The 27,380-nt window shown below is 41.5% G+C and overlaps 1 protein-coding gene and 1 long non-coding RNA gene across 16 annotated transcripts in view; one reads left to right on the top strand and one right to left on the bottom strand.

The window, feature by feature from the left end:
- ZNF536 (zinc finger protein 536) overlaps nt 1-12,067 on the bottom strand; it is a 615,457-nt gene extending 603,390 nt beyond the window's left edge. For 4 of the 14 annotated variants that reach the window (XM_069082597.1, XM_069082591.1, XM_069082595.1 and 1 more), the window contains exon 1: nt 10,680-11,316. The gene's annotated coding sequence lies outside the window, so the exon portion shown is untranslated. Of the gene's footprint in view, nt 1-7,279; nt 7,599-8,846; nt 8,976-10,679; nt 11,318-11,420 lie in introns of those variants that run through there. The other 10 variants (XM_069082599.1, XM_069082601.1, XM_069082600.1 and 7 more) reach the window with 5 other exon arrangements.
- Nucleotides 9,113-27,380, top strand: part of LOC138157111 (uncharacterized) — a 70,116-nt gene continuing 51,848 nt past the window's right edge. The window contains exons 1-2 of one of the 2 annotated variants that reach the window (XR_011167295.1): nt 9,113-10,274; nt 10,919-10,995. This is a non-coding gene — a long non-coding RNA (uncharacterized lncRNA). The remainder of the gene's footprint in view (nt 10,275-10,918; nt 10,996-27,380) is intronic. The other variant, XR_011167296.1, reaches the window with a different exon arrangement.

The raw sequence follows: 27,380 nt of genomic DNA, 5'->3' as shown, positions 1-27,380 counted from the left end.
AAAAAAGTTTCTCAGACATTTAAGAAATCCTTGAGCTGGGTTTAATTAACAGATCCAGCCATGTTTCTTTAGTGAACATAAGTATTTTCTAGTTGTAGACTTACATGGACTAAAATAGCCACTTAGCATCAAACATATCACAAAGAAAAAAAATAGGAGTCCTGGGGCGGAGGAGACAACATAATTAAACAGCTTGAAGTGCATTTTCAATAAGACTTTTCCCCAAGTATTCAATAGACTTCATGGGAATGATAGCCTTTCATAATTTGGTAAGGTCTGCATCATTTCACTTCAAAAAGGTATTATTTAGAAGTTCAAAATCGTGTTTGTGCTCCTTTTTTCTCTTGGCAGTAAAGAACAAACATATTACCAGGTTTTTGAAAGATGAAATTAAATGCTGAAATATTTAAATAAATTAAATTTAGAGATAATTATATGCATACACATATGCACACAAATATACATATAGTCAGTTAATTGGTCAAATAGAGTTTATCAGGCAACTTTAAGTGCCAGGCACTGTGCTAAGTGAGAGAAATACAAAGAAAGGCAAAAGACAATTCCTGCACTGAGATAACAGACATGCACATGTGTGTATGTGTGTGTGTGTGTATGAAATCATTTCCAGATCTCAGTTTGCTATCTCTATAGTAACACTGCCTTTTTCTAGTATTCACCCCTAAATATTGTCTCCTTGGAATCCAAATTGACAGTAATATTTACGTTAGCCAAGTCACATTTTGATTTACGTTTTTTAAAGATATTTTAACAATTGAGGTAATATCATTAAGAAAGGGAGGAAGAGTTTCTTGTATATATGTTTTTTTACCTGTTAAGACCTAAACAGATAAAGATATAAATGTTGAAATTCCAGGGACTTTTCTTCTACAGGCACCTGAGGAATATATGTAGGTAAGCTCCACTATTACTAATGGAAATTATAGACATAAATGTCCCTTGAATTAATGCAAGAACAAGCCCCTTAGGGCCCTATCCTACAGCCCTTCCATGAACCTAAATCCCATCAGAATCAATGGGAATTACATGCAAGTGAGAGCTTCAGGCTTGGAATAATGGTAACATCACTATAATTAAGGCTGAATAGGCATTTCGGTGATTAACCTTGATTTTAGGGAATCTATATTTTGGCCTTTACAATCTGAATAGAGCTATTTTATCTTTCCTTTTCATGTACTTTTGTAATGAAGCAACCAAAAAAAATCTGAGAAACCTGGGAGTTTGGGATGGCAGCATGATGGTCACAAATAGACCCAGGAAAGGCTAAATTTCTGAATATAAGCAAAGAATAGCAGATTTTATCTGACAAATGAAACCTTGGGGAAAATGAAATCAGGAAAAGGGAAGAAGAGGATTGCTCTGAATGAGGAGCACACATTCTCCCAGGACACTAACCCCCACCTTGGTTAATCAAAAAAGATCCAGCTATATAGAACATGGGTTATCAGAGTTGTGCTGTAGTGATACAGAACTTTCAGGATAATGTCAATGCAAGCCTACGGTGATCATTTTTCCTATGTCAAAATGGCACTTAATTTTCTCATTGTAAAACTACCAACTAAGAATAGGAAAAAGGCAGGGGAAATGGGGGTGGGGGAATGCCCATAAACTGAACCTTTTGCCATTTACCTAACGAACATCCTGTCTAAATGTGCATGCTTCCTACTTGCCATCACATACAGGCAGCTCAAAGCTAATGTCATCCTTTCAGCTTCCCCACAGACTTTCCATGTAAACTTTGTAAAAGCCCCCTTAGCTAGAAGAAGCAAAGCAGGAAAGCAGGTTTGGGTATCAGAAGACCCAGGTTCTAATCTTGGCTCTTCTACTTCCCAACTTTGTGACCTTGGACAGGTCATTTAACTGTTGATTGAAATTCTGTTGTTCCTCTGTAAAATGAGGCCATTGGACTAGAATTCAGGGTTGTCAAATGTAGTCCACAGGCCCACCAAAGATCAGCCCAATTCAGATTAAAATGGAAATGGAATATATTTAACAAAATAAATAAAAATATAACAAATCACAGATAATATTACATTTTAAAGTTAAATAAACATGAGGCCCACAGGGATCCTTACATATGGTATAGTGGCCCCTATTTCTATTTAGAACCACTGCACTAGCTACACCCTAGGGATCCTTCTAGTTTTAAATCTAGATTCCTACTTTTCCTGGAGGTCATTCTATGCTTTTTTTTTCTGGTTAGATTAATTGACACCTATGTATTTCTCTCACTTGTGCTAATGATGAGCCTAATAAAGTCAACAGCAAGCCAATCTGAGGGGCACTAATCTCATGAGCAAAGTTCATGCTTAAAAATAAACAGGAAAGGGCGGCCAGGTGGCTCAGCGAGTAAGAATACCAGCCCCAGTGTTGGGATGACCTGGGATCGAATCTGGGCTCAGATACTTAGCACCACACCCAGAAATAACTGGCCTTGTAACCTTGAGCAAGTTACTTAACCCCAATTGCTTAAAAAAAATAAAAATAAACAGGAAAAGTCTATACCCAGGTCAGATGGTGGAATGGTCCTAGTAAGTAATGTAACTTACTAGTAAGTAAAGTAATTACTCTTAGTAAAGGAGCAGCCCTAGTAATAACACATATTGGTGTGCCCAACTTGTTCTTCATCTTGAACAAATAATAACAAATTTTTTTGAATGCTGGGAGCTATGTCTGTGACAGTTTGAAGGCCATCCTGGTGGTCTAAGAGTAGAGAGACCATCCCCACGTCACATAGAAAATGGCACCTTCTTTTAGTTCAGTGAACTTCTGGAAGGGTAACTTCATAGGACCCCAATTTATGTCTTGATGTCCTAGGGGACAATGTTTCCATGAAGACATTTCCTGTGTTTTTGGAAAGAAAATCCAGAGTTGATAACTATTTTTTTAAATGATCTCCATCCATGTCAGAGGCTTTGACCAACTTACAAGCATCTGGTTTGTGCTTAACATTGCTCGTATCCCCAGAGTAAGGGTCTGAGATTTTTCAAAATCAAGGTTGGGACATGAACCCAGGCAGATTCAATTCACTGGGTCCAGTCTTATAAAGGACTGCACTGGCTACTCCATGCTAAAGGGTAAGCTTGATTCACTTCATGACACCCATAGCAAAAAATGGCCCATAGGTTTGGATAAGGGGAAAATAAGAAGTTTGGCCTCTGGGAACTGCTAGAATTCTGAGTTGATCAGCTTTCTGCTAGACCTTGAAGGAGGCAGGTAGGTGTAGAGTGCTAGACCTAAAGTCAGGAAGAATCATCTTCCTGAATTTAAATCTGACCTCAGACACTTAATAGCTGTGTGATCCTGGGCAAGTCACTTAACCTTGTTTGCCTCAGTTTCCTCATCTGTAAATTGAGCTGGAGAAGGAAATGGCAAACTACTCCAGTATCTTTGCCGAGAAAACCCCAAATGGGGTTACAAAGAGTCAGACATGACTCAATAATAACAACAGACCTTGCAGGGGATTCTCTAACTATCTTTCATTGAGTCTACCAACTCAGCATTTTGGAAATGAGCTGTATCCTCTGACAGGGATTCAGATGCCAAGGCAGTGCCTTTGATTTTCACTGATACCTTATCCCAGGAGAAAGACTTTGTCACCCAACTCTACTGTTTGTTTCTTTCGCCGTAAGAAGCTGCCTCTCAGCTCCCCCTCTCCACAGTACAGAAAGGACAGAATTTTTTGGGACAAGTAAGTCATGCATGGAATAAGTATAGCTGGGCGGTGTAAATTCACCCACCAGGGCTCCCTAGTTTCTCATTTCCTGTTCCACCCTGGCCCAGTTAACCTTTAAGTCAGTTCCTAAAGTCACCAATAGGAGAGCCAGAATGAATGGGGAACATGAGGCTTAAGCCAAAAGTAATTGCTCCTTGCTCCTCAGAATCCTAAAACTGTATACTCTAAATGCACTCTCATGCTTTAATTTTTTCATTGTTGTTTTAGCTATTTAGGTACATGTCTTTTCCCTCCTATGAGACTTCAAGATACATGAAGAAAGAGGCTGAGCCTTACACATCTTTCCATCCCTCCACTATACCTAGGCTGGTGCCCAGTACACAGTAGACATTCTACAGATATTTGTTGGATGAATGAACAGAAGGTGAATGAGATGAGTTCATGCTATCAACCAACAGTCCCTCAACAAGTCATCCAAATGGAAACCATTTTCTTGTTGGTATTGTTGTTGTTATTTTTTCAAACTTTCTACCCGGATAGCTGAACAGAAAGGTTGAGATTTAATTATGTTCCCCTTCCCCCCATATCTTTTTCATACTTCTACAGATGTAATCTGTCTTGAACCAGACATGAATTTCATGAACTTCTAAACTATCCACATCTTTTAGCCACCTTGAAAAACAGGCATCTCATTCCTGATTGCCTCCACCCACCTAAACACACCATTTCAGGCCTAAAGCCAAAGATGATTCTCTAAGTGAAAACTTGAGCCTAACATCTTTGTCTTTCCAAAATCTAGCTTTGAAAGTCAAACACATGAGAACAGAAATTGAAGAACCTATTCTTTCTTCTCCTACAAATCCAAAGTCCTAAGAGAGGGACTGCCAAATGCCAAGTACAAGAATATAAAAATCTTCCTGGCCTTGCTGATGTGGAGGGTGGGACGGGAAGAGTAGTAATAAAGTTGAAAGTGAAGATAAGGCTTCTTTTCTGATCAAGGACAGCAAATCGACCTCCAGATAGCAGATTTCCATGTTTTCACTTTCATAAAGTCTCCCTTTAGATAATGTTGAGAACTCAACACAAGCAGATATTTCAGCTTACTTACAGCCTTATTAAAAACACTAAATCCAAAGATGTTAAAAGGCTATAATTGTCCTCATTCAAACTGGGAAAATAAATCTTATTTGCTTTTTTTTTTTTCTTTTGTGACACTCTTTAAAAAAATAAGTTCATCTATATTCTCGGGAACGGATCTTTCTTTTGCTTTCTCCATTCAAGACACCTGTGCAATTCAAAACCAACTTTTGAGCAAAAGGCAAGAAGGGGAAAACACACACACACACACACACACACACACACACACACACACACACCCTCTTAAACTCTGATTTCCTAACACTAGAGATGAGCTTGTGCTTATTCGGACTGTAAGTGGGATACTATTTTAATGGGCTAGTGGATTTTATAGGTCTGTTCTAATGTAAATTTCCTTGGTCACCTAAGGCTGGCTAGACAACTTAATGTGTCAGCTTTCTGTAGTGCAGATCACAGTGTCTCAGTACTGCCTTCAATGCTGGAAGCTAAACTGTGGTACCAAAGGCTCCAACTTCTAGTCTCGTCTCTGCCCTCTTGGAGGATCAAGGGGCTATTGGCCTCTAGCATGGACACCATTGTGACCGTCATCCTCTTCATTCTTCAATTCCTCCCAGAAGACAGACACTAGCAGCACAGTTAAACTTGCTGAGTACTGAAGACCTAGAGCCCCATTCACAAGTTAAGCACCCCAAAGCACAAACAATACCTTTGGCGGTGCAGTGGTCCAAGTGAATGCAAATGTATTGAAAGCATTTTCTAGAGGTTTTCCATAATTACCATTTATGTCTTCAGGAATTGTTTCACTCAGCCTAGTTTAGGGTGAAAACATTTTAGAGACTATCTCTGCAGATGAAATACGAGGTACTAACCTTTTTTCACATGCCCAGATGTTAAGTTCATTTTCATCACATTTATGCAAATTTCATTTGAACAGTAAATCAAAAGAAAGCTTAAATCATTGTACACTATTAAAAAATCAACACTAAATCCGGTTTACTCCCGGTGATATTAACATAAAGTCACACTTAAGAAAATGAGGAAAAAGAACAGATGTCATTGTAAGTTCTCCAACCTAAGGATCAACTAAATGGAAAGAGGGGGAGAGAGAAATTTCTGGACATCATAAAAGATAAATTTATGTATCTGGCTATTAACTGATCGTGACTTTATCAAATTAAAGGCATGCTTTGTTTATGATACCCACAGTAACCGTGTTGCAAATCAAAACTCTGTGAAGTTGACTCAAACTTTGGAAAAATATGAGTCAACATGACAGAGGGATATAATCTCTGTTAACATTTCGGTTTGTAGCCACGAGAAGGTTCAAAGGCAGAGTCTGGCTATATTCTGGAGTCTGGAAGCTCTCTTCTCTATGGGAGAAAAAAAGTTAATTCATAGGGCTCATCGGGCTTACATTTGTCAAGGAGCAGGACGTCAATGCTATCATTATCAGGCAAATCAGCCAGGCGTTTAATGGTAGAATCAGGAGACATTTGCACTCCACTATCAGAATGACATCATAACTAAAACAGCCTTCAACAAGAAGCGCCTATTCACAGAGCAAAGAAACAGAGTGAAACACAAGGGTTCCCCACTTTTCCTCCTTCTCCAGGCTCTGCAATCCAGCCTCAGGGAGTCCCCTTTCAGTATCCTGACCTCCTCCAGCCATTCCATCAGGAAGACTGAGTAGAAATCAGAACTACATTTTTAAAGTTACTTTTCACCCATGTTCGCGATTTATATATATAAACATATATGTATATACACATACATACATACACACATACACACACTTTTTTTTTTAACTGACAAACCGAGGGACTTTAAAAAATCACTAACCATCTCATCCAACAATGATTGGAGTGCTCAGTGACCACAGGATTTATAGCACTTTCTCAATTCCTCGGTGAACCTCTCTCTCTCTCTCTTTTTGGGGGGGTGGTGGTGGTGGTGAAAATGTTCCGGTTAATCTGCGTCAAGTAGCCAGAAAGAGATAATTTTTGGTGGGGGGGGTTACGGGATAAACTCTTTCTGTTTTGTTTTTGTATTTTAAAAACACAGACGGACCCCCACTCCCGAAGGCGCACACAACCTTAGGGTCCTCGGCTTGGTGATGAGCTGAATGAGGAGAGCAATATCTCCTTCCACAGTAGCTACAGCCACACACCACCGAACCACAGACATCAACACTTACACATTTGCAAAAATAATCCTTTTCAAAGTCTCCCTACAGGTACATACATCTTATTGGGAAAGTAAAACGAACACACACTCACGCATACACAACAACAACAACACCTCACCTTGCCTAAGAAGTCGGAGGGAAAAGTTAGGAAAGAAGACAGAAAACCTAAGTCCCCGAGGCTACGGAAAAATCCCGCTCTTGTGAAGCCGCCCCAGAGACCAGCCGGGGAATGTTCGGCTTTCAGAAACACTTCCCATCTTATTTGCACTTAACCTATTGATGTACTTATGCAGGTCACTTACTTTGGAATATGTTTGAACCGTTTTAAATCATGCAGATCGCCGAGATTTTCACTTGGGTTTGCAAACAAGTTTCATGGAGGAAGGAGGAGGAAGAAAAAAAAAAGATCCAATTATGCAAATCTGCTCCGGGATAGGTGGTGAATATTCAGTATGACGAGGCTACTGTAATAGTTCAATGCAACACACTGTACTGGACAGATTTATGGGGGCGCGTCACCACTACGCCAGGTCCTGCTCGCCAGATCATCTTGAAGTTAATTAAAGCCGTAATGTCCACTTTCCCAGCGACCCTCTTTACTTGGGTTTACTATTTCAACACCAAAGCGGGGGGGGGGGGGGGGGGGGGAGCTGAGATCTTGCTCATTCGCCTTTCTTTTTATCTCCATTCCCCCTCCCCCTTTCTTACTCTCTTCTTCCTTTTTTCCCCCCACTTTCCCTCTTTTTTTCTCTCCTCCCTTTCCTCCTAGAAGTTGCCTTCCACTTTAGGAACAAAGATTTGAGCTATAGGAAAAGAGATTTTTAAAAATAACCCAGAAAATTAAGTAAATCTGACCTTAAATGATAATATAGTTGCTACTCTCAACCTAAAAAAGAAAACGCTCGGACCCTGGTGCATCTCTCCTCTTCTGCCTGCCCGCCCGTTCCTCCCCCCATCCCCTCCCCAAGTTTGCCAAACCCCTTTGTAGTATGCCTCAAAGCAGCCAGTCCTTTTTGTGCAAGCTTCTAAACTTAATTATGACACTTAAAAATAATCATACACCCCCCTCCCCACCTTTTACCTCCTCCCACCCCCCAACACAAACCTAAACACTCTCCCTTCCCGCCCCGGTCTCTCCCCTCCCCTCCCTTCCCCTGGCGTCCACTCCACCCCTGGAAGCTGGACTACCGCTATCTCTATCAACGGGTCAAATCAGCTCAGCAAACACGGCCCCTGTTGGATTTATTTTAAACTGCACAGCCCTGTGAGGAGCACTCACTACATGCTGAAGCACAGACAGACAGTAGTAACACACACATACATACACACACACTCACATACACACGCACACACACGCGCGCGCGAGCGCGCGCACATGCACACATATAGAGACACATTCGCTCACATACAGTCTCCTTTGGATGGGGGGGAAGAGGGGGGTTATAGAGACCAGCTTCTCTACAACTGCCTGGTATCAGCGACGTGTTATTCTCATTGTCTGTCCGTGCTTTCTGCATAACAAACAGAGCCGGCAGGCTCTGCTCGCTGGGTCTGGCTCGAAGGGACTCCTTTAAGCCAACTCATTTTCTGCTGAAGAGCAATGAGAAATCACGTCTTCTCCTAGACACTATTATAGACATAACAATATCCTCCCAACAAAACCCCTTCTGCAATAACACCCGGGCACACAAATAGGCTGTTTACTGTTACTCCCCATGCCTCCTCTTCCTCGGGGGCCCTCCCCCTCCATTTTAAAGCAAAGACCCCCAATCCTTCTTCCTCTGCCATCCCCATCCCTCATCTTCTCCCCAGTCCAACAACCCCCCCCCCCCACACACACACACATACACATAACACGCAAACATTTACCAAACCCACGGGGTCCTCTAACTATTTCGCCAAGAGACAGATTGCAGACACCGACTCAGGGATGCAGAAGTCAAAAAAACTTAACTTTCCACCTGTCCCCAAAGAAATCTCTTCTGTAGTTTCCCTAGAAGACTCTGATCAGGACCCAAAAAAAAAAAAATCTCCATCCCCCGCCACACCTCCCACCACCTTCTCTCCCTTTTTTTTTTTTAAAGTTCGCTGGCGTATGCGTTTCAACCTTCCCTCACATTATATACATCTATCTATATACATAGAGTCTATATTTTAAATTATTTGCAAAACTGCAACAGATGGGCGCATTGAGATCTGGATTCTTTCCTACTCGTCATCAAAGAAAAGCTCTCTCTTTTTCTCTCCCTATTTTTTTTTTTTTTTTGCCTAAAATATATCCCGGGTCCCGCCTACGACTGTTTTCCTTAATTCTTCATCTTTGCAAAATAATTCGCAAAGCAGAAGCATTATCAGGCAAAGATCTTTACTGCCCAGTTCTGCATTCGAGGTGGGGGGGGGGCAGAGGTGAGGGATTGGGGGAGAGGCATTCCAATCTGTCTCCATCGCCACTTTCCCAATACCTTCACCCCATCCCCAGCACCCGTATTCCTACCCCGCGTCCCCCTCCCACCCTTAATTACCTTCCTTCTCTCGCTCCCCCCCAATAGGTCCCCACCCCAAACCCTAGCTTCTCTCCTTGTTCCACCCTTCTCTCTCTTTCTCCCTGTTTCAGAGTCTGGACATCTAAGTTTCCTCTAGAACCTGTTACTTTTTTTTTTTTAATCTATGGGGCTTGGATATTTAAAAAAAAAAACGGCCCGGATTTGAGGCTGACAGGTGCTCCCTGGCTCCCGGGCAGTGTTTGCAGGCAAACTCTCCTTTACCTGAGCTCCAAAGGTTTAAACCCAGAGCTGACATTTAGTGCATACTTGAATGTCACAACGTTCGCTCAAAGCATTATGCACGGCTCCCTATTCATAAGAGGTCGATTAGAGCACAAAATGGCAGGTCTCCCCGGCACTTGAATCTCACAAGTTTGACACATGGTATGCATCAGCTAACTTTGATTAAAAAAAATGGTTACAAATTACACTCCGGCTGAGCCGGAATCCTGCAAGGGAGAGGCAGAGAAGGGAGGAGAGACAGAGATAGAAGAAAGAAGGGAGGGAAAAAAAATGTTTAAAAGTCACTTCTTCAAAAGTTTACTAGGGCTACAGCCTTTTCTCTCTCACCCCCCTCTAACTCCTCCATTGCCCCCTCCAAAACTTTCTCTGGGAACTTAAGGACAGACTCGCTCAGATTGGGGGGGGGGGACAGAAGAGGGGACGAAAAGTGGGAGGGGGCAGGGAAAGAAGATAGCGCCTGGATCTCCTCTCGCAGCTGCCTCCTGAAAATCCGGGGCAACTCTTCTACAAAGTAACGGTTTAGGGGCTTGGGCGGGGGCTGGGGCTGGAGTGGGGGTGGGGTGGGGGGAGAGAAGGAGGCGAGACAGACGGGGCTCTTTCTCTCCAGCCTAAGTTCTATAGCGCCATTCAATGGCTCCTCGCCTCCTTTCATTATTTTCTCCTTCTCCCCTGACAGCCCTTCTTGCAAACGTCACAGCTATGGATATTTAATTATACTGTATTTTTTTAATCACGGTGGAAAAAAACGGCAGGCCTCATTGCGATGGGGGGGTGGGTGGAGAGGGGGGAGGGAGAAATGCAAAGAGTCCAAACTCACTTTGCCACCTCTCGGACACTGGGTCCGGAGCCCCCCACCCCCCTTGCGTCCCCCACCCCCGGCACCTCCGCGAGCCCCCTCCACCTTTGTCTTCCTTACCTTAAACACTTAAAGAAACGAGTAGGGAGCAAACTCCGGCACGTAAACGAAGCGTTGTAAAAGATTGTGTTCAATGAATAATGAGGCATGTCCACATGATTGACTTGATCATTTTCTAGGGCTGAGGGGGGACAGGCGCTGCTCCGAAGTGCCACAGTCGCCCACTCCCGAAAGCCCTTCTAACTGTTTCCAACACATCCCGAGGAAAGAGTGCTTTATTTTAATCTGTCTCTTTTCAGAATAACCCTGTTCATTGATACTAATCATCCAACATCAGAAGACATTCCCATCTTTCAGCTCGGACTCCCCCTATCTGGTAGGTGGAATGCATTGTACCATTAAAAAACCTCTCCATTGTCGTCTTGGCATAATTCACAGCAACTAGATAGGTCTTGCGGCATTTAGCTTTGATGAGCCAAAAGCTGAACCCTTGATATAATAATCTACAAAGAATGGTGTGTGATCGTCCATTTTTTCTCTCTGTCTAGCAACTAAGAAACCATTTAACACAGCGCAGCTTGGTTCTGACCTTGAGCTCATGTAAACACACTTATTAAAATCTATCTATTCTCTAAGAGCTACATTCTGATTGTCAGACTCGTTACTCAGACATATATCAGCCCCTTCGCCTGTCATTACTTTGCATCCCTGCCTTTGACTAAAGAATTTTTTATCGAGAGAGAGAGAGAGAGAGAGAGAGAGAGAGAGAGAGAGAGAGAGAGGAAAAAGCGTGATTCTTACCTGCTCCTGAAACTATTTAAAGTCTGTCTCTTTTAAAAAAAAAAAAAACTCCCCGGTGAATCTTGGTGGACAGCGGGACGTGCAGCATCAGTCACAGCTCCGGCGTTTAAGAGAAGTAATCAGCGATAAAGTGACGTTGATCCGCGCTCTAACCTTGTGGCGTATTTAATGTAAATAAGCCAGTTATGTTACCAATCGCATAGATACAAACACATAAAGGTCTTCAGCATCGCCTTCCCATTCTCTTTCCATGAGAGCCGACTTTATTTACAGACACTATTTAGGGGATCATGATAATTCTAAAACAATACTAGTGCCAAATGATTATGAAAATATGATTTTAATTAATCACGTAGTAGGCAAGGAAATTAGCATACGGTAATTAAACTTAGGGAAAAAACGTCATGGACGTTCTCTGCCTTATGGGTCCAGAATAATCATTAAACGATGGGTTTCAGGACTTAATTATCAAGCAAATAACTTTTTTTAAGCAACTTTGCAAGGTTTATCCTGAGGGCAAACGCTTTTAGTAAATAATATACAACCAGCAAAAAGCAAGGTGCCAATGTGCAATAGGTTATGTTTCTACAAAGCAGGGAAGAGAGAGGGAAGGAGGAAAAGGGCTGAATAATGCAAGTATGGATTCTATGTCCTGTAGTTGACAAAAGCCTTGGTACCTCAATAGACTCTTTGTTATGGGATTATATAATGATTGTGGGGGTAATTATGGGAAAAAAAGATTTAGTAATAATAAAAAAGTATCAAAATACGCCAATGAGCAGCTTGTTTTAAAAGAAAAGACTTGCTTGTGACATTAGGGGCATGTTAATAACAGAAAGGCAGGATCCGAAAGAGTTGGCAAATAAAAAAGGGGAGAGAGAAAAAGCCTGTGATGCGCATGGTTAAGAAGCGATGGAGACAGATTGATTATTCCAAATGCTGAGCCACAGGGACACTTAAAACATTGATTCAGGTAAGACTAGTTTCATCTTGACTGAAATGAGTTCCCCGAAGATGACTGGCATACATTTTAAATCAGTTTACTACAACAATACATTATTAAAAAAAAAAAAAAAGGCACAACATCTCAGGCAGAAAGCTTCCAGCTTAAAAGAAGTATCCAGGAAGGGGATGGGGGGTAGGTTGGAAAACTTTGTGTTTCTCTCTTGTTTCCCAATGAGATAGTGGTCTTGCAATGAATGAAGGAGCAAAAAAGGGAAGGGAAGAGAAGGGAAGGAAAAAAAGAAGGAAGGAAGGAAAGAAGGAAGGAAGGAAGGAAGGAAGGAAGGAAGGAAGGAAGGAAGGAAGGAAGGAAGGAAGGAAAGAAGGGAAAGGGGAAGACAGAAGAGAAGAAAAAAGGAAGAGAACAGAACAGAGAAAAGAAGAACAGAAAGGAAGACAAGGGAAGAGAACAGAAGACAGGAAAGGGAAGGGGAGATATAGAAAGATAAGGGAAGAAAAGGAAAGGGAAGAAGAAGAGGAAGGGCAGATCCCTTCACCTTCTGCTCCATAGGACTCTTCTCACCCACCCTGGGCCTAGGGTCAGTCCAGCACCAGAGCCAATATCGAATGCTTATATGGGTGAAGGGTGTTACTGCTCATAACCTCTCACAGAAGAAAGTATCTTTCACAAAGTACTCTTTCATGTGAATCTTAAATTCACTCCCCCCCCCAAAAAGAAGTAACTAGGGAAAATTAAGATTTCCCCAACATGCAAAATAAAGTGAGATTTCTGAATAAAGCCTGATCTGAGTTAGCCAGTGGTGTTACCCAAATAAATAAATAAATAAAAGATTCCCATGCCTATACTAAAAAGTTTAAGCATTCACTCTGCATTTTCCAATTTGATGTGTCTGAAATTCTCTTTGAACAAATTCCAAAATACAAGTTTTTTTTTCTATAGAAATTTGCATAGCAATCACATCCATAATATCACTATCTCTATGGGGATGATAACTGGAGCAGTGGGGTGTTCTTTATTTCAATTCTTCGTGGATCAACTGATTATATTCTGTCTTCTTTTGAACTTGTTATTGTAAGTCAAGTGATCTTTTATAAGTGACAGCCTGACAAAGAGACGAAGATGGGAAAGCAGGTCGAAAGGAAGTAGCCATATGGACTTTTTAAAAGGCACTTTTTACACCAGATAATAGGGAAATGGAGGCTGCTTTTTAACCCTCAAGAAGCTGAACACTTTTGGAAGAAAGTGGCTGGGAGCCGGCGGGCACAAAGCGAGGGGCATTTGCCCTCGGGGTGGGGCTCCCCCTCCCCACAGGCAAATCACTCCCAGCTCCCACCCTCACTTCACCGTGGCTGAGTGACCTCGGCAGTTGATGCTGACCTGCTAAGGCACCTGGAGTAGGGTGTGGGGAACTTAGACATCTGGGGCTCTGATGCCTCATTAGACATTAGCCTACGTTAGAAAGGGAAAGAACAAGGCACTGTGTCCCGGTGTGAGGGTCACTTGGGCAACTGTCCCTCATACCTTCGTGAGATGGAAATGAAGGAGAACTTCCAGGCCTTGGTTCATGTCCTGGGCCATCTCTGGTCCACCTTTTTGAGTGGTGGTTTTATTCTCTCCTTTCCTCCTTCTCTCCCCCTACCACTAGAAAGGTTAATTAAGGATGGACAAAGGAGAAGCAGGAGTTTTCGGGCACAAATGTGCACATTGAATGGTGCTGAAAAAAAGAATTTAGGGACCAGGGTCTTGAGGAGAGACTGTTTGCCCTGCCAGAGAGGTCCCCTGGGGCTCCCCCAACTCCATGGAAAGGAGGACTAGAAGGAAAAGAGAACAGAGAAGAACCAGGAGAGATTAAGGAGAGGGGAGGAAGGAAGGGCAGAAGGGTAAAGGAGACAGAAGGAAAGGGACCTGGACAGAGACAGAAAGGGGCAAGAGCTGGAGCACAGGGAGCATTGAATGGGAAGGGGGGAAATACAAGAGGAATCGAAGGAGTGGGAGGATGGAGATAAAAGGAAGAGAGGAAACATCACCCAGGGAGATGACAGGTGAGGGGAGGAGGATGGGCCTCAGAGGTCTTCCTAGGAAAAGGCGGAGGGCAGAGGACCAGGGACGCTAGTGATCCAGGGGAGGCAGGCAGGCTGGAAGCACTTCATTGAAGTAGGGAAGATGCTTTAGAGAGGAAGGGGCGCTAGGACTCCTGGCGCCCCCTGCTGGCGTTTAAGAACTCTCCGAATTTAGGAAACCTACATGACCACTGTACAGCGAGGCTCAGGGCAACTTTGAATGTGGGGTGGGTCTCCATTCGAGGTGCTTGACAGTGAAGAACAGAATGTCTTCCTCCAGAAGCTAGAACTGAGCCTCTGGGAACAAAGCATCCTCTCCAGTCGTCTGCTCTCATCACTCCCCTTTATTTCTTCATTTTTTTTTTTTTGCTAGGAGTCAGTCCCCTCTAGAAATCTGCCCCCTCTACATAGATGCTCCTCCAAACCAAACATTCTCATTATTATCTTCCTTATTACTATAATGTTCTAGAATCTATTCTAAGCCCCCAGGTAGGACATTCACAGAACCTTAAGATCTCCATCCCTACCTTTGTGGCACAACTGCCCTGTCCAGAGTTCTTCCTTCTCTATCCTTCATAACCTTCAGGCTTCTCCAGAACCTGCCCCCAGAACTCACTCACTCTCCTCTCTTCCATATGCCAAAGTCTCCTGGCTTATTTATTTTTCCTTTACTCCTCCAGAAAGGTTTCTGTTCCTCCATTTTTCTTTTCCTATGTTTCTCCCTCTTCCACTCTCCTTTCCCTCTCTTCTTTCTCCTCTATTCATTATATAGGAATCAGTCTGGTAAAAAGGAAAAAGAATGCTGGGTTTGGAGGGAGAGTATCTGGATCTCAGTTTCTTCCTGTGTAAAATAAGGGCATTGGACTAGATGGCTTCTAAGATCCCTTTCAGCTCTGAAATGTATGGTTCTCTTCTCCTCATTTGTGTGCCCCTATTTTGTCCTTTCTCTCTGTCTCTTTTTTGATTATCAGAATCTACTTCATATAATAAAAATACCCTCTTCCCTGCCTCCTTCCTTTTTCACAAGCACAAACCTATCTATATAAAAGGTAGGACTAGGAAGCCATTTGACTGAGTTCTCAGCAAATGTATCAAAATTTACATACTCTAGTGAGTACCATTTTCTTTAAAGTGGTTCCCCTGGGGTTGGGGAAGGTGGTGGTAAGCTACACACATAATCATTGATCAGAACCTTTTGGGGATCTGCCCTTTGGGAGTTGCCTTCAAAGCCTTACTCAAAATTCTATTAAATATCTTAGATTATGGGAAATCCTCCTCTGAGGATATTTCTTTAAAAAAACAGTCAAAAATAATTAGGGGTGAAATAGGGAGAAGACAGTAGGGTATCAATGTAGGTAATGCAGTTTGGGGTGTGACTATAAAATAATGAAACTGATATACTTTATTTAGCTCAGAAATGGACTCTAGAGGACTCTCCTCAGGGAGGAGTTCCAAAAATGTATTAAGAAATGGAAACATCATCAGGGACTACTTTGAAAGACCATTTTTAATTATATATGTAAATTCTGGAGAGAACACTAGATTTTGACTCAAAGGATACAGGTTCAAATCCCAGCTCTGCTACTTACAACCTTTATGACATTGAGTGCATTACTTCACCTCTCTGGGTTCTGATTTCTCATCTGCAAAATGAAGGTGTTTATCTAGACAACCTCTAAGGTGCCTTCCAGTTCTAATTCCTTTGATTCTGCTTATACTTTAGACAGTCAGTCTCAACACTTTGTCCTCATCCATACCTCCGATACCATATTCCTTATTTCCATTGGGTTTCATTTTCTTACCCTCCCTTCTACTTTCTGTGCTTCTCTCACCTCTTCTTTTTCTCTCTCTCACCTGTTCCAATAGGGGGAAACGGTAAATATTAGGTCACTCCAAGAATGATTTTGATGGGGAAGGCAGAGCAGGAGAGACTAGGACTGAAAGCCTTCCAAGAAAGGAGGACCTCTACTTACCCTAGGAATAGTTAGATCAAGTTCTGCTAACATACAGTAACTTTAGGGATAGCTACACTGAAAATAATCTTTTCCTCAATAGGTTGCTTATTGGTTTCTGAAATTATAGAATTAAAAACTCCTTCCTTCAGCTTAAGGTCTCTCATCACCTGAGATAATAAAATACCCTTCCTTCCCACACACACAGTCCATCTTATCAGTTATTTATACCTCCATGTGACTGAATTTACCTTTCCTGCTCACAGGTCTGGTTAGAGAGGTGGAAAGGGAAAGAGCATAAACAAACAAGGAGGTGAGGGAGAAACTTGAAAGCAGAAACTAGTATGGCAAGGGGGTGGAGAGGTTTGCACTAAACTTGACCTACTTCACAATTTTGCCTAGGATTGTCCCTGATCCCTTCCCACGGATTCAAATCATCTTCAATTTCCTTTCTCCTCTGCCACCTATTCAATATACTATGACAAACATTTAAGTGACTACTGGGTATAAAGGGCTGTGGTCAGACTTGAGTTGAAATACAAACTTTACATAATACCTAGACCCTGTCCTCATAGACCTTACAGGCCTATTATGTGGAAAGACACCAACATGAAGACACAATGCACAGTATTACAGGATGTATACATTAGAGGTGAAAAACAAATGGAAAGTTGAACTCCTAAGGGAGGAAGTCATTAATTATGGGGAAGAGTGGAGAAAACTTTCTGGTAGAGGCAGTGTTTCCATTGGGCTTTAAATAATGAGTAGGAATTCAAAATTTGAAGAAAATGAAGGAGGTAAGTGAGCAAGAAATCCAAAGGTAGTAGCTAGTAAATCATGAATATAGCCGTTCACAGGTACAAGGTTGTGTAGGGAGATGAGTAAAGTCAGAGAAGAGAGACAACCTAAGACAATGAGTTAGGTCAAGAGATAGGAGGGGATAATACAGAGCAAGGAAACAGTTTAGTGTGTGTAAAAGAATGAGAGAAATGGGAAGATACGTGATTCTAGTTAGAAAATAGAATATTAGGATTCAGGATTGAGGGGTACAATTATAAGATCAGTTCAAAACAAGACTATCTTAGTCTGTGATTACAATGTGATAGAGGAGGGAGTCATTGAAGATGTTAAGGAATTAAGAGGTTGCGAGAGGGATTAGGAATGTAAATATTGGCAGGCTTAAAGATGATGGTAAGTAGATGAATGGAGAAGGCAACTATGAACCAGGTGGGGATAGTAATTGAGAAGAAGGCTGATAGCAGACAGTACCCCATCTAATGGGAGAGATGCCCAAGAAGATCCCATTCCTCACCTGTAGCCCAGAGGTCCATGCACATCTGGGAATGCCCTCTTCCCCCTAAGCAGAGCTCTGTGGGACTCATTTTCTGCCAAAATTTGGATATGGAACCAACAGCACCTGGCCATCTCTATGAGCAAACAAGCCAGGAGAAATGCTTCTGCCATCTTCTGTTAATACCTGGCAAACACACAAAACCAAAGTCTATGGCAAATTAAGAGGACAGTGATTCTCCTAAGTACTTTTTTCATTCTCTTTCACGCTCATAGTCCAAACCTAGGGCATTTCTTGTGCAGCATCACCATCTCACTTTTGGCCAGCATGGATATAATGGAAGAGGAGAAACAAAGGATACCCTCATGGCCCTCATGAGTCACTTGTACTTTCTCTTTAGGTCTACTGTTGTTGCAATAGCAGAAGCAGGACCAGGGACCAGGATGGTTGAGAGATGAGAAAATAAGGGAACACCTGACTTCAAATGCCATGTAATAGGACAGTGAGAGTGGTGAAATTTTCCTGAAAATTTGAGACTGAAAATCTCAAAAGCCGCTCCAGATTGAACAACGTGACCCAATAAGTGGGATATCAAATTTTATCTTTAAAGCCATAGATTTTATTTAAAATCCTCTTCATAATTCTGTATTTGGTGAAGGGAAGGGATCACAGGGTTAAGAATTGGAAGAGACATCTGAGATCATCTAATCTGACCTCTTCATTCTACAGATAAGAAAACTGAAAACTAGAAAGGAAAAGGCCCATAAGTAGCAATTGGCACTCAGAATTTGAACCCAGATCTTATGATTTTAAATACAGTGCCCTTTCCATGCTGCCTCAAGGGAGGTCTAAGTTGGGTCTTTGTCAGTCAAATTCAATTTTAAATGCAGTAGAGGAAATGGCTGTTAAAGAAAACCCAGAAGAAGATCACTTAATAAAGCAAATAACTCTGTTACAATAATCAGACCTTAATTTGTCTGTTTTGGAAGTTCCTATTTTCCTATGTGAAGACTGTTTAAAGTAAGAAAGGTAAAAAAGATGAAGAATGTCTATTTTCCAGAGTATGACATGGATTTGGATGGGCAGTCCATTGAGTAAAACCACCTCAACTTCAAGGCTAATCAAAGACCACTGAAAAACTATTATGAATGAGTACAACATGTAGTCCTGACTCTTATTTTCATGATTCATTCATTTAATAAGGATTTCTTAAGTGCCTGCTATATGGATAGCATTATGCTAGGCAATAGACAAACAAGGACAAGGATGAAGCAGTCTCCGCCCTCGAGGAGCTTTTTGTGGTGGAGTAGGGGCAGGGGGAAGGCATCAAAAACTAAATGCAAAATATATGCAAAGTAATTTCCATGAGAATGTTGAAAGAAAGAGAATATCAAGCTATCATTCTCATCACACACCTGTCTGGTGAACCATGAATCTCAAGATAGATTGTGATGGTCCATTTTGAAGTGATGTCAGTGAAAAACAGATATGGACTTAGGCTGCCTTTGCAGAGCTCAGGAAGACACATGGAAAAGGAGCCAAATTAAATAGCCTCTAATATGTTTTAAACTTTAGGAACTTTTGAGAATACAAATTGAAATAATTAAGATATTCAGTCATGAAAAGCAGCTCCTGTGCATATTCAGTAGCTCATTTTCTTAAAGTCTTTTATAGCTTTAATACTCATACCATGTGTTATAAATATGTCTAACACGAGCCGCTCAGCCCTGACCTGACCCTGTGATTCCCAACAGTTTTACCTCAGGGATCTGACACTGGAAAAGGCACAAAGGAGCTCCCCAAGTCCCTGGGGACATTAAAAGGAGACAAAATTTCTGGGATATGATTTTCCAAGACAAAATGTTATCTATCTGTTTTTGGCTTATAGACAGGGATTGGTCCAAAGGTCTCAGGCAATGAATGTGTCAGGTGATAAATGCCCATTTAAGCAACAAGGAACACATGCTCACCTTAGAGTCTGGCAGCAGCCCCTCCAGAGACTTTTCAGGCACTTGGGTAAATAATGAGCTCTATAACCTTTCAGGCAATTTTTTTCTTTCCAAATACAGAGCTACTGTGATTAATTAACATGAAAGTTATGGCACAAACTATCAGTATCCTGACTCTGGCCACTCACTGAGACTTCTACCCAGGGTGCCGTCTCCCAGGGGTATTTTACAAGCCCCCAGACTCTCCCTTTGCTCTTCTGTTTGTTCAAGATGCTGGAGAGCGAGACATGTCACATTGCAGGAAAGCAGGTGGCCAGGCAAATGTCTCAGTCTCAAGATATAGAATCACAGAATAGCAGAGTTTGAAGGTCACCTGGCCCACCCTCACTTGAATGGGAATCCTCTCTTCCAAATCTACCCACCAAGTGTTCATCCAGTCTTTCCTTGAGGACCCCCAGTAAGGAAAATCCACTCTCCTCCTATGACTGCCTGTTCTATTATTTTTTATATTCAGCTCTAATTGTTAGGAAGATTTTCCTTTGATTGAGTTTAAAACTCCCTCTCTGTTATCTCCCATCCATTGCTTCTACTTCTATCCTTTGAAACCAAGCTTCAGAAATCTAATACCTTTTCCAAATGATCCCCTTTTAAGTACCTGGGGAACTATTACATCACCCTCTTCCTCAGTCTTCTCTTCAGTCTAAACATTCTCAGGTCCTTCAACTGATTCTGGTAAAGTTTACACATCATAGGCCCAAAATACAACCAAGCTATTAGGCAGAATGACACAAAAAAGAAGTGTGTGCAAAACAGTGCTACAAATGTGTAGACCAGCAAAATAATATATTTGCTCCATATGGATACAACATAATCCTTGATTAGCAAAAGATCACATAGAATTTAGAGCCCAAAGCTACTTCAAGAACACCTTGTCCAACCCACTCATTTTAGAGAAGAAGGAACTATCACTCCTATGGTTCTCTTATTTTACCCTATAGGCAATGTAAGAACACTGATGTTTTTTGAGCGTGATATGAATATAAGATCATATATTTAGAGTTGGAAGAGATCTTAGATATAATGCAGTCCAGCTCCCTCACATTTTATGTATGAGGAAACGAGACTCAGAAAAAAATAACTTGTCCAAGGTGTCACAAGGGATAGTGGGGATAAATCAATGCTTGTTGACTGACTGGGATTTGAACCCTCTCCCTTTAACTCCAAATCCAGTACTTTTTCCAGTGGCTACTTTAATTTAGGTCAGCAAATATTTATTGAACACTAATAATATGGGCAGCTAGGTGGTACAATGGGTAGAGTGCTCTTCCTGAGTTCAAATTAGACCTCAGATACTTATTAGCTATATGACCCTGGGCAAGTCACTTAACCCTCTTTGCCTCAGTTTCCTTATCTGTAAAATGAGCTGGAGAAGGAAGTGACAAAACACTCCAGTATCTTTGCCAACAAAACCCCCAAAGGGGTCATGAAGAGTTGGACATAACTGAAAAATGATTAAACAGCAATTACTTGGAAGTCACTCTGCTGGGAACTGAGGCTACAAAAACAAAACTAAAAATCAGGACTTGATCCTAAGAAACCAATAGTCTAGAGGAAGACAGAGAAGGAAAAAGCAAAGACTGCAAATATTTAAGCCCAGGTGACTAAGAGAACGGCAGTACCATTGACTGATTGGGAAACCAGGTAAAGAAGGTGCTTGGGATGTTAGGAGTTTGGAGGGAGAGAATTGAATTCATTTGACTGATTTGTAGTGATTTGGGCTCGTTTCAACAAACATTTATTGAGATCCATGACCACTCAGCAGATAATGTCTCTTGCCCAGAATGTGACATGGGGTTGTATGAACAGTTCTTTGAGTAAGTTCACCAGCACATGTTGATGGGTGCCACACCTGGGCCTAGAATTCAGTAAAAGGAAGGAAGTGGCCTTGATTGCACTTTGGAAAATATGTAGTATTTTTGATGCAGTAGAAAGAATGCCATATTTGAAGATGGGAGATAGAATCCCACTTCTGCCATTTATTATTGCTGTTATTTCTCAGCCCAACCCTCAGAGTCATTGCTTTTGGGTGTTTACTACACAGAATGACAGACAATCCCAAATTTCCTTCTGAATTCAGCTCAGGTACAACTTTCCTCATGAAACCTTTCCTGATCCCCTACCTGCTTGTAGTTGTCTTGGATGCCCTTTGTACATGTTTTGTACAAAGTCATGTGTATTTGCTATCTCCACCAAGAGAATGTAAGTGTCTTCAGGTCAGGAAGGGTTTCATTTTTCTTTGTATGCCCAGTGACTGACACAGAGTCTGGTATGGAGCAATGGCTTATTAAATATTTGCTGATTGACTGATTGTGGAGTGATGCTACATAATAACACTAAGATGAGGCCAGCAAAATCATAGACTAGAGACTATCACAGAATGTCAGAGATAAAGAGGTCCTTGGAAGACCAATCCCTCATTTTATAGGTAAAAGAACTGAAGTGCAAGGAATTTGTCCATAGATTCATAGCTACTTAATGGCAAACCTAGGATGAGAATTGAGTCTTCCAGCAACTAACCCAGTGCTCTTTCTACCCGACCTAGGCTGACTACCTTACCCCTGCCCTAGGGCAAAAGACAAAATCCTTGCCTCACTTCATTCTTTCATTCATTTTTTTCCTCATTCATTCAGCAAACACGTGTACCTTTTAAGCACAAGGCACTGTGGGGAATTTTCCATACTCTTTGCAATTCACACACTCCCTGTGAATGATTCTCTTTCACTCTTGTATCTACTCAAATTTGACATAAATATAGAAAACCATACACAGATTTCAATGCATTTCATGTTGGTTAAATGTTTAGAATATCAGATGTGAGTTTGTGGGCCCGAAATGGCTAGACTCCAAACTCAAAATCAGAATGCATTCACTACCTCTTCCAGATACTCAAAATAGTCTTTGTCCCAAATGGCTTTCCCATTCATGCTGAACTGAGAACTTATTAAAATCCAAGGATGGTATTTTTTTTTATCTTTTGGTTTATTCAGTGTGCATTTGTAGCTCACACATTTAGCATTTCAAACTTTATTTTGTTGCAACATTTTAATCTGGAATCACATTTGCCCTTTGTATCTGTTCTAAAGTCTCTGTGGAATGTTTGATTGGGTGGGAGGGTTCCTTTTATGAATTACTCGCTCATCATTGAACAAATGCACAGGAAAAACCAAGTTGGCACCTCATTGGGATTGGTGGAAACACTGTTGCTAATTCAAGGAAAAGACTAATTTCCCGGCCTTCCTAATCAGCTGCCCCACATTGGAGAGCAGTTTTTTAAAACCATGCTATTGTTATGCTCTGCTGAATGCAGTTTGACTAACAAAACTGCCTTAAGAGCAGCTGCCAGGGCTCGGGGTAGGTGCTGTGGCCTGCGACGATCACTTGATACGACATTCACATAAAACTTTCTTTTAAGTCTAGTGCATCTTTGTGTGATGCATTGTGTTGTTTTGGCATGTCAGACCCGTAAGTCCCCACAGACCTGTCTTTCAAACTAGCTTGTTTTTAGTGGCAGATGTGAAAAAAGCCAGGTCTTTCATAGAATAGAAGGTATGGTATCAGGCCCAGAGTCAAATAAAAGAGAACATGATGGCTTTGAAGGCTGGGACCTCTGGAAAAGTGAAAAAACATTCATGGCTGGAGAGCTAGAAGGAAATATGCAAAATAAACACACAGTATTAGTCAGTGTTTAGTCAGGGGCTTCCATATTTCTCCTCTACCATTTTCTAGAAAAGCCTTGTTTCAGAGTCCCCATGGTACCGTGGAAGGAGCTCTGGCTCTTCGTTCAGATCTTTTCTCTGCTGCTTACTGCTTGTGAGGTCTTGAACAAACTTTTCCCCCTTGGGGCCTCAGTTTCTTCATCTGTTAAATGAGAGAATTGACCAGATGGCCTTTGAGGTTTCATCCTGCTCAAGATCTCATGATAATCAAATGTGGAATTTATAAGTCGACTCTGGAAGGAAAGTCTCAGGGTAAAATTTTGTAAAATATATTTTTGATCAGGTGTATGATTGCATCAACACAGGGAGGTTCTGTTGAGGACCTTTCTCTAAGGAGAGGGAGGGGGATAAGCATGTATAGAGCACCCACTAGGTGCCAGGCCCTGTGTTAAATGTTTTACAAATATCTCATTTGATCCTCACAACAATCCTGCGAGGCAGATGCCATTATTATCATACCATTTTCCAGATGAGGAAACTGAGGCAGAGGTTCGGTCATTTGCTCAAAGACACTTAAGAGAGTGAAGAAGACAGAGAGCAGTCAGAAGATAATACTTCAGGGGTTCTATGACCACATCATTGGGTATATTCTTATATCTAAGTCACTGTTGACAGTACATTATAGTTCAACACAAGTCTCCCCATTATCACTGGACTCACTTGTAACCTTGATTCCTCTGAGACTGAAGTTTCTTGATTCACAATCATAGCTTCCCAAGGAGAACAATGGTATCAAAAAGGTAGGGCTCTTTAGGCCTAGAGAAACTTGAGAGTCACTGAAATGTCTATTTAACTCACACTCTCCAGTCTACCTGGTCTTCTTCACAAGAGAGGCAGCATGAGACAATGGTAGGAGTGATGAATTTGGAGTTCAAATCCTGGCTCCATCACTTAGGTTTTGCTGACTTTGCACAGAGTTACTTGACTTCTCTGGGCCTCAGTTTCCTTTTCTGTGAAAAGATATTTTTCTACGTGACCTCTAAGGTCTCCTCTAGTTCTAAATCTATGTTCCTATTTAACCCTGATTGCCCATCTGCCCCTCTCTGCCATAGTGCCCATCCAATGTATACTATATATAGGTAGACTAACTTCATGAACTTCCTGCCAAAATGGATGCCATACTTGTGATAATATGGCATCTGAAACATTCAGTTCCATATATTCCATTCATAGGAGCATCTGGAAAATCTTGTTATCAACAGGAGTTCCTCTTCCATACATTTAGACCATGCTTTCTTTGATGACCATACCTTGTTTTATGCCTCACTTGATGTTGATCCTCAGCAGATCTTGGGGAAATGTCAGGTTATGGTTATAGACTGACAAACTATACCAAAGATCTCATGATTAATCAGCCAGTCAATCAATAAATAAGTATTCATTAGGTGGTTGGTATATACTAGGTACTGATATAAAGAATGGCAAAAACAGTAGTCCTTCCCTTTAAGGATCTTACATTCTAATGGAGCAGTCAATGAAGAAGAAGAAGGAGGAGGAGGAGAAGGAGAAGAAGAAGAAGAAGAAGAAGAAGAAGAAGAAGAAGAAGAAGAAGAAGAAGAAGAAGAAGAAGAAGAAGAAGAAGAAGAAGAAGAAGAAGAAGAAGAAGAAGAAGAAGAAGAAGAAAAGAAAAAAGGAAGAAGGGAAAAAATAGATATAAGATACATACAGAATAGATGGAAGGTAATCTCCCCAGCATTAGTAGCTGGGGGAGATGGGAAAGGCCTGGAAAAGGTGGGATTTGTATTACCAGCATTTAGTACTGTGCCTGGCACATAGTAGGTGTTTATTAAATGTTTATGGACTAACTGTCTGGATGACTGGAGGAATTCGTGGAAACGAAATGATAGAGAAGAGAAAACATTCCAGGAATGAGGGGCAACCAGTGAAAAGGTCCAAAGAAGGGAAATGGAATATTATATTAAGAACAGCAAGTCAGTAGTGCAGTTAGATCATAGAGTGAGTGGAGTGGGAGTAAAGTAAGTAAGATGCCTGGAAAAGTAGGAAAGAGCCAGATTGCCAAGAGCTTTAAATGCCAAAGGATCTTATATTTAGTCCTAGAGATAATAGGAGCCACTGGAGTTTATTGAATAGACAGGGTTACATGGGCCTATACTTTGGGAAAATCCCTTTTGTAGCTGAGTGATGAACTAAAATGGGGAGAAATTTGAGAAAGACAGAAGGTTATTGCAGTTTTTTAGGAGAAAGGCAATAAAGGTCTGAACTAGGAGAGTTGTTGCATATATGGAGAGAAAGGGACATATACATGAGAAATTTTGTGAAAGAAGAAATGAGAAGATCCAGCAATAGATTGCACATGGGGTGTAAGTAGGAGTGAGGAGTAGAGAATGACAACAACTCTGATCCTGGAAGAATGATGGCGCCATCAGCAGATAGAAAGGTGTTAGGAGAAAATACCAAGTTCCATGGTAGACATGCCGAGTTTGAAATACCTACTAGAAGTCCCATCCATCCACTCACTCAACAAATATCCATCGAATGCTCACAGTGGGTCTAGGCCTGTGGGAGGCTTTGTGATGTATATTAAATGCAACACATGGTCCCTGCCTACAGAAATTGATAGAGTAATTGGAGAGAGATTATGTCTATATCTATATCTGTATCTATCCCTCTCTGTGTCTCTGTGTCTCTGTGTCTCTCTCTCTCTCTCTCTATATATATATATATATATATATATGTATGTATGTATAATACACACACATATATACATATGAAGAGTAAAATAATATGATACAACAGGAGAGGATATGATAAGTTCCCTTTGGCAGGTGTCTTTAATGGTATTTATCCATTCTGCCTTGGGTTATAGTAATTTATATGTATTCTTCCTCTTTTCTACTAGGCTAATCATTTTGTGGAGGCTAGAACTGTCTTAATTTCCCTAAAATACCTAGCAAGTAGCTAGGAATGGTATGAACTCAGTCTATTTATTGAACAAACAAATGAAAAATATGGCCAAAGCTCTAGAAGCTCTGATTTTATGGTATAACTCATTGCCCACTGTCCTCCTGAAGCATTGTGAAAGGGAAGGCAATGTAGAAGGCAAGTTAAAGCCACTCAACTATTTTTCCTAATCCATTTCCTCTTGTAATAAAAATTCTAGTTAGAAATGCTTTGTAGGGGCGGCCAGGTAGCACAGCGAGTAAGAGCACCGGCTCCAGTGTCAGACTGACCTGAAGATTGAATCCCGGGCTCAGACACTTAGCACCCACCCAGAAACACCTGGCCGTGTAACCTTGAGCAAGTTACTTAACCCCAATTGCTTAGGGGCGGCCAGGTGGCTCAGCGAGTAAGAGCACCAGTTCCAGTGTTGGGACGACCTGGAGATCGAATCCCGGGCTCAGACATTCAGCACCACACCCAGCAATAATAACTGGCCGTGTAACCTTGAGCAAGTTACTTAACCCTGATTGCTTTAAAAAAAAAGAAAGAAATGCTTTGTAGATAGAGTACTGGGTAGCCCTGAAAAAAAAGAGGAAATTCAGGATCTGATCAATATACTATTTTCATCAGATGGTGAAATAAGCAAAGCTTGGCCCTGGCACCCTCACAGTAGCCTTCCCTGCCTACTGATGTCTCCTTCCTTCTCTCCTGTACCCAGGTACTTATTTATCATGTGCCCTATTCCCTTTTTTTCTTTTTATTATTATGAACTTGACAAATATGAGTACTGCTTAATACAAAGAACAGAAAAAGAAGATTGCATATTAAACTGTAAATCTCCACCACATATAGCTTGTATGTGGGTATGGTTTTTTTTCCTAATTCAAATTCAACATGGCAGTTCCAACATTGCCCTGCTTATCCATGCCCTCTTCTGAATTTCTTTCTGCTCTCTCTGTCTCTGTCTCTCTCTGTCTCTCTCTCTGTATCTCTCTCTGTCTCTCTCTCTCTCTGTCTCTGTCTCTCTCTGTCTCTGTCTCTCTCTCTCTCTCTCTCTCTCTCTCTCT

This window comes from Petaurus breviceps, unplaced genomic scaffold (genome assembly GCF_028583685.1).
Source record: "Petaurus breviceps papuanus isolate PSGF00001 unplaced genomic scaffold, PetGlider_PUasm1.0 171, whole genome shotgun sequence".
Lineage (NCBI taxonomy): Eukaryota > Metazoa > Chordata > Mammalia > Diprotodontia > Petauridae > Petaurus > Petaurus breviceps.
Note: the sequence above shows the minus strand (reverse complement) of the source record. Positions and strands in the feature narration are given on the sequence as shown.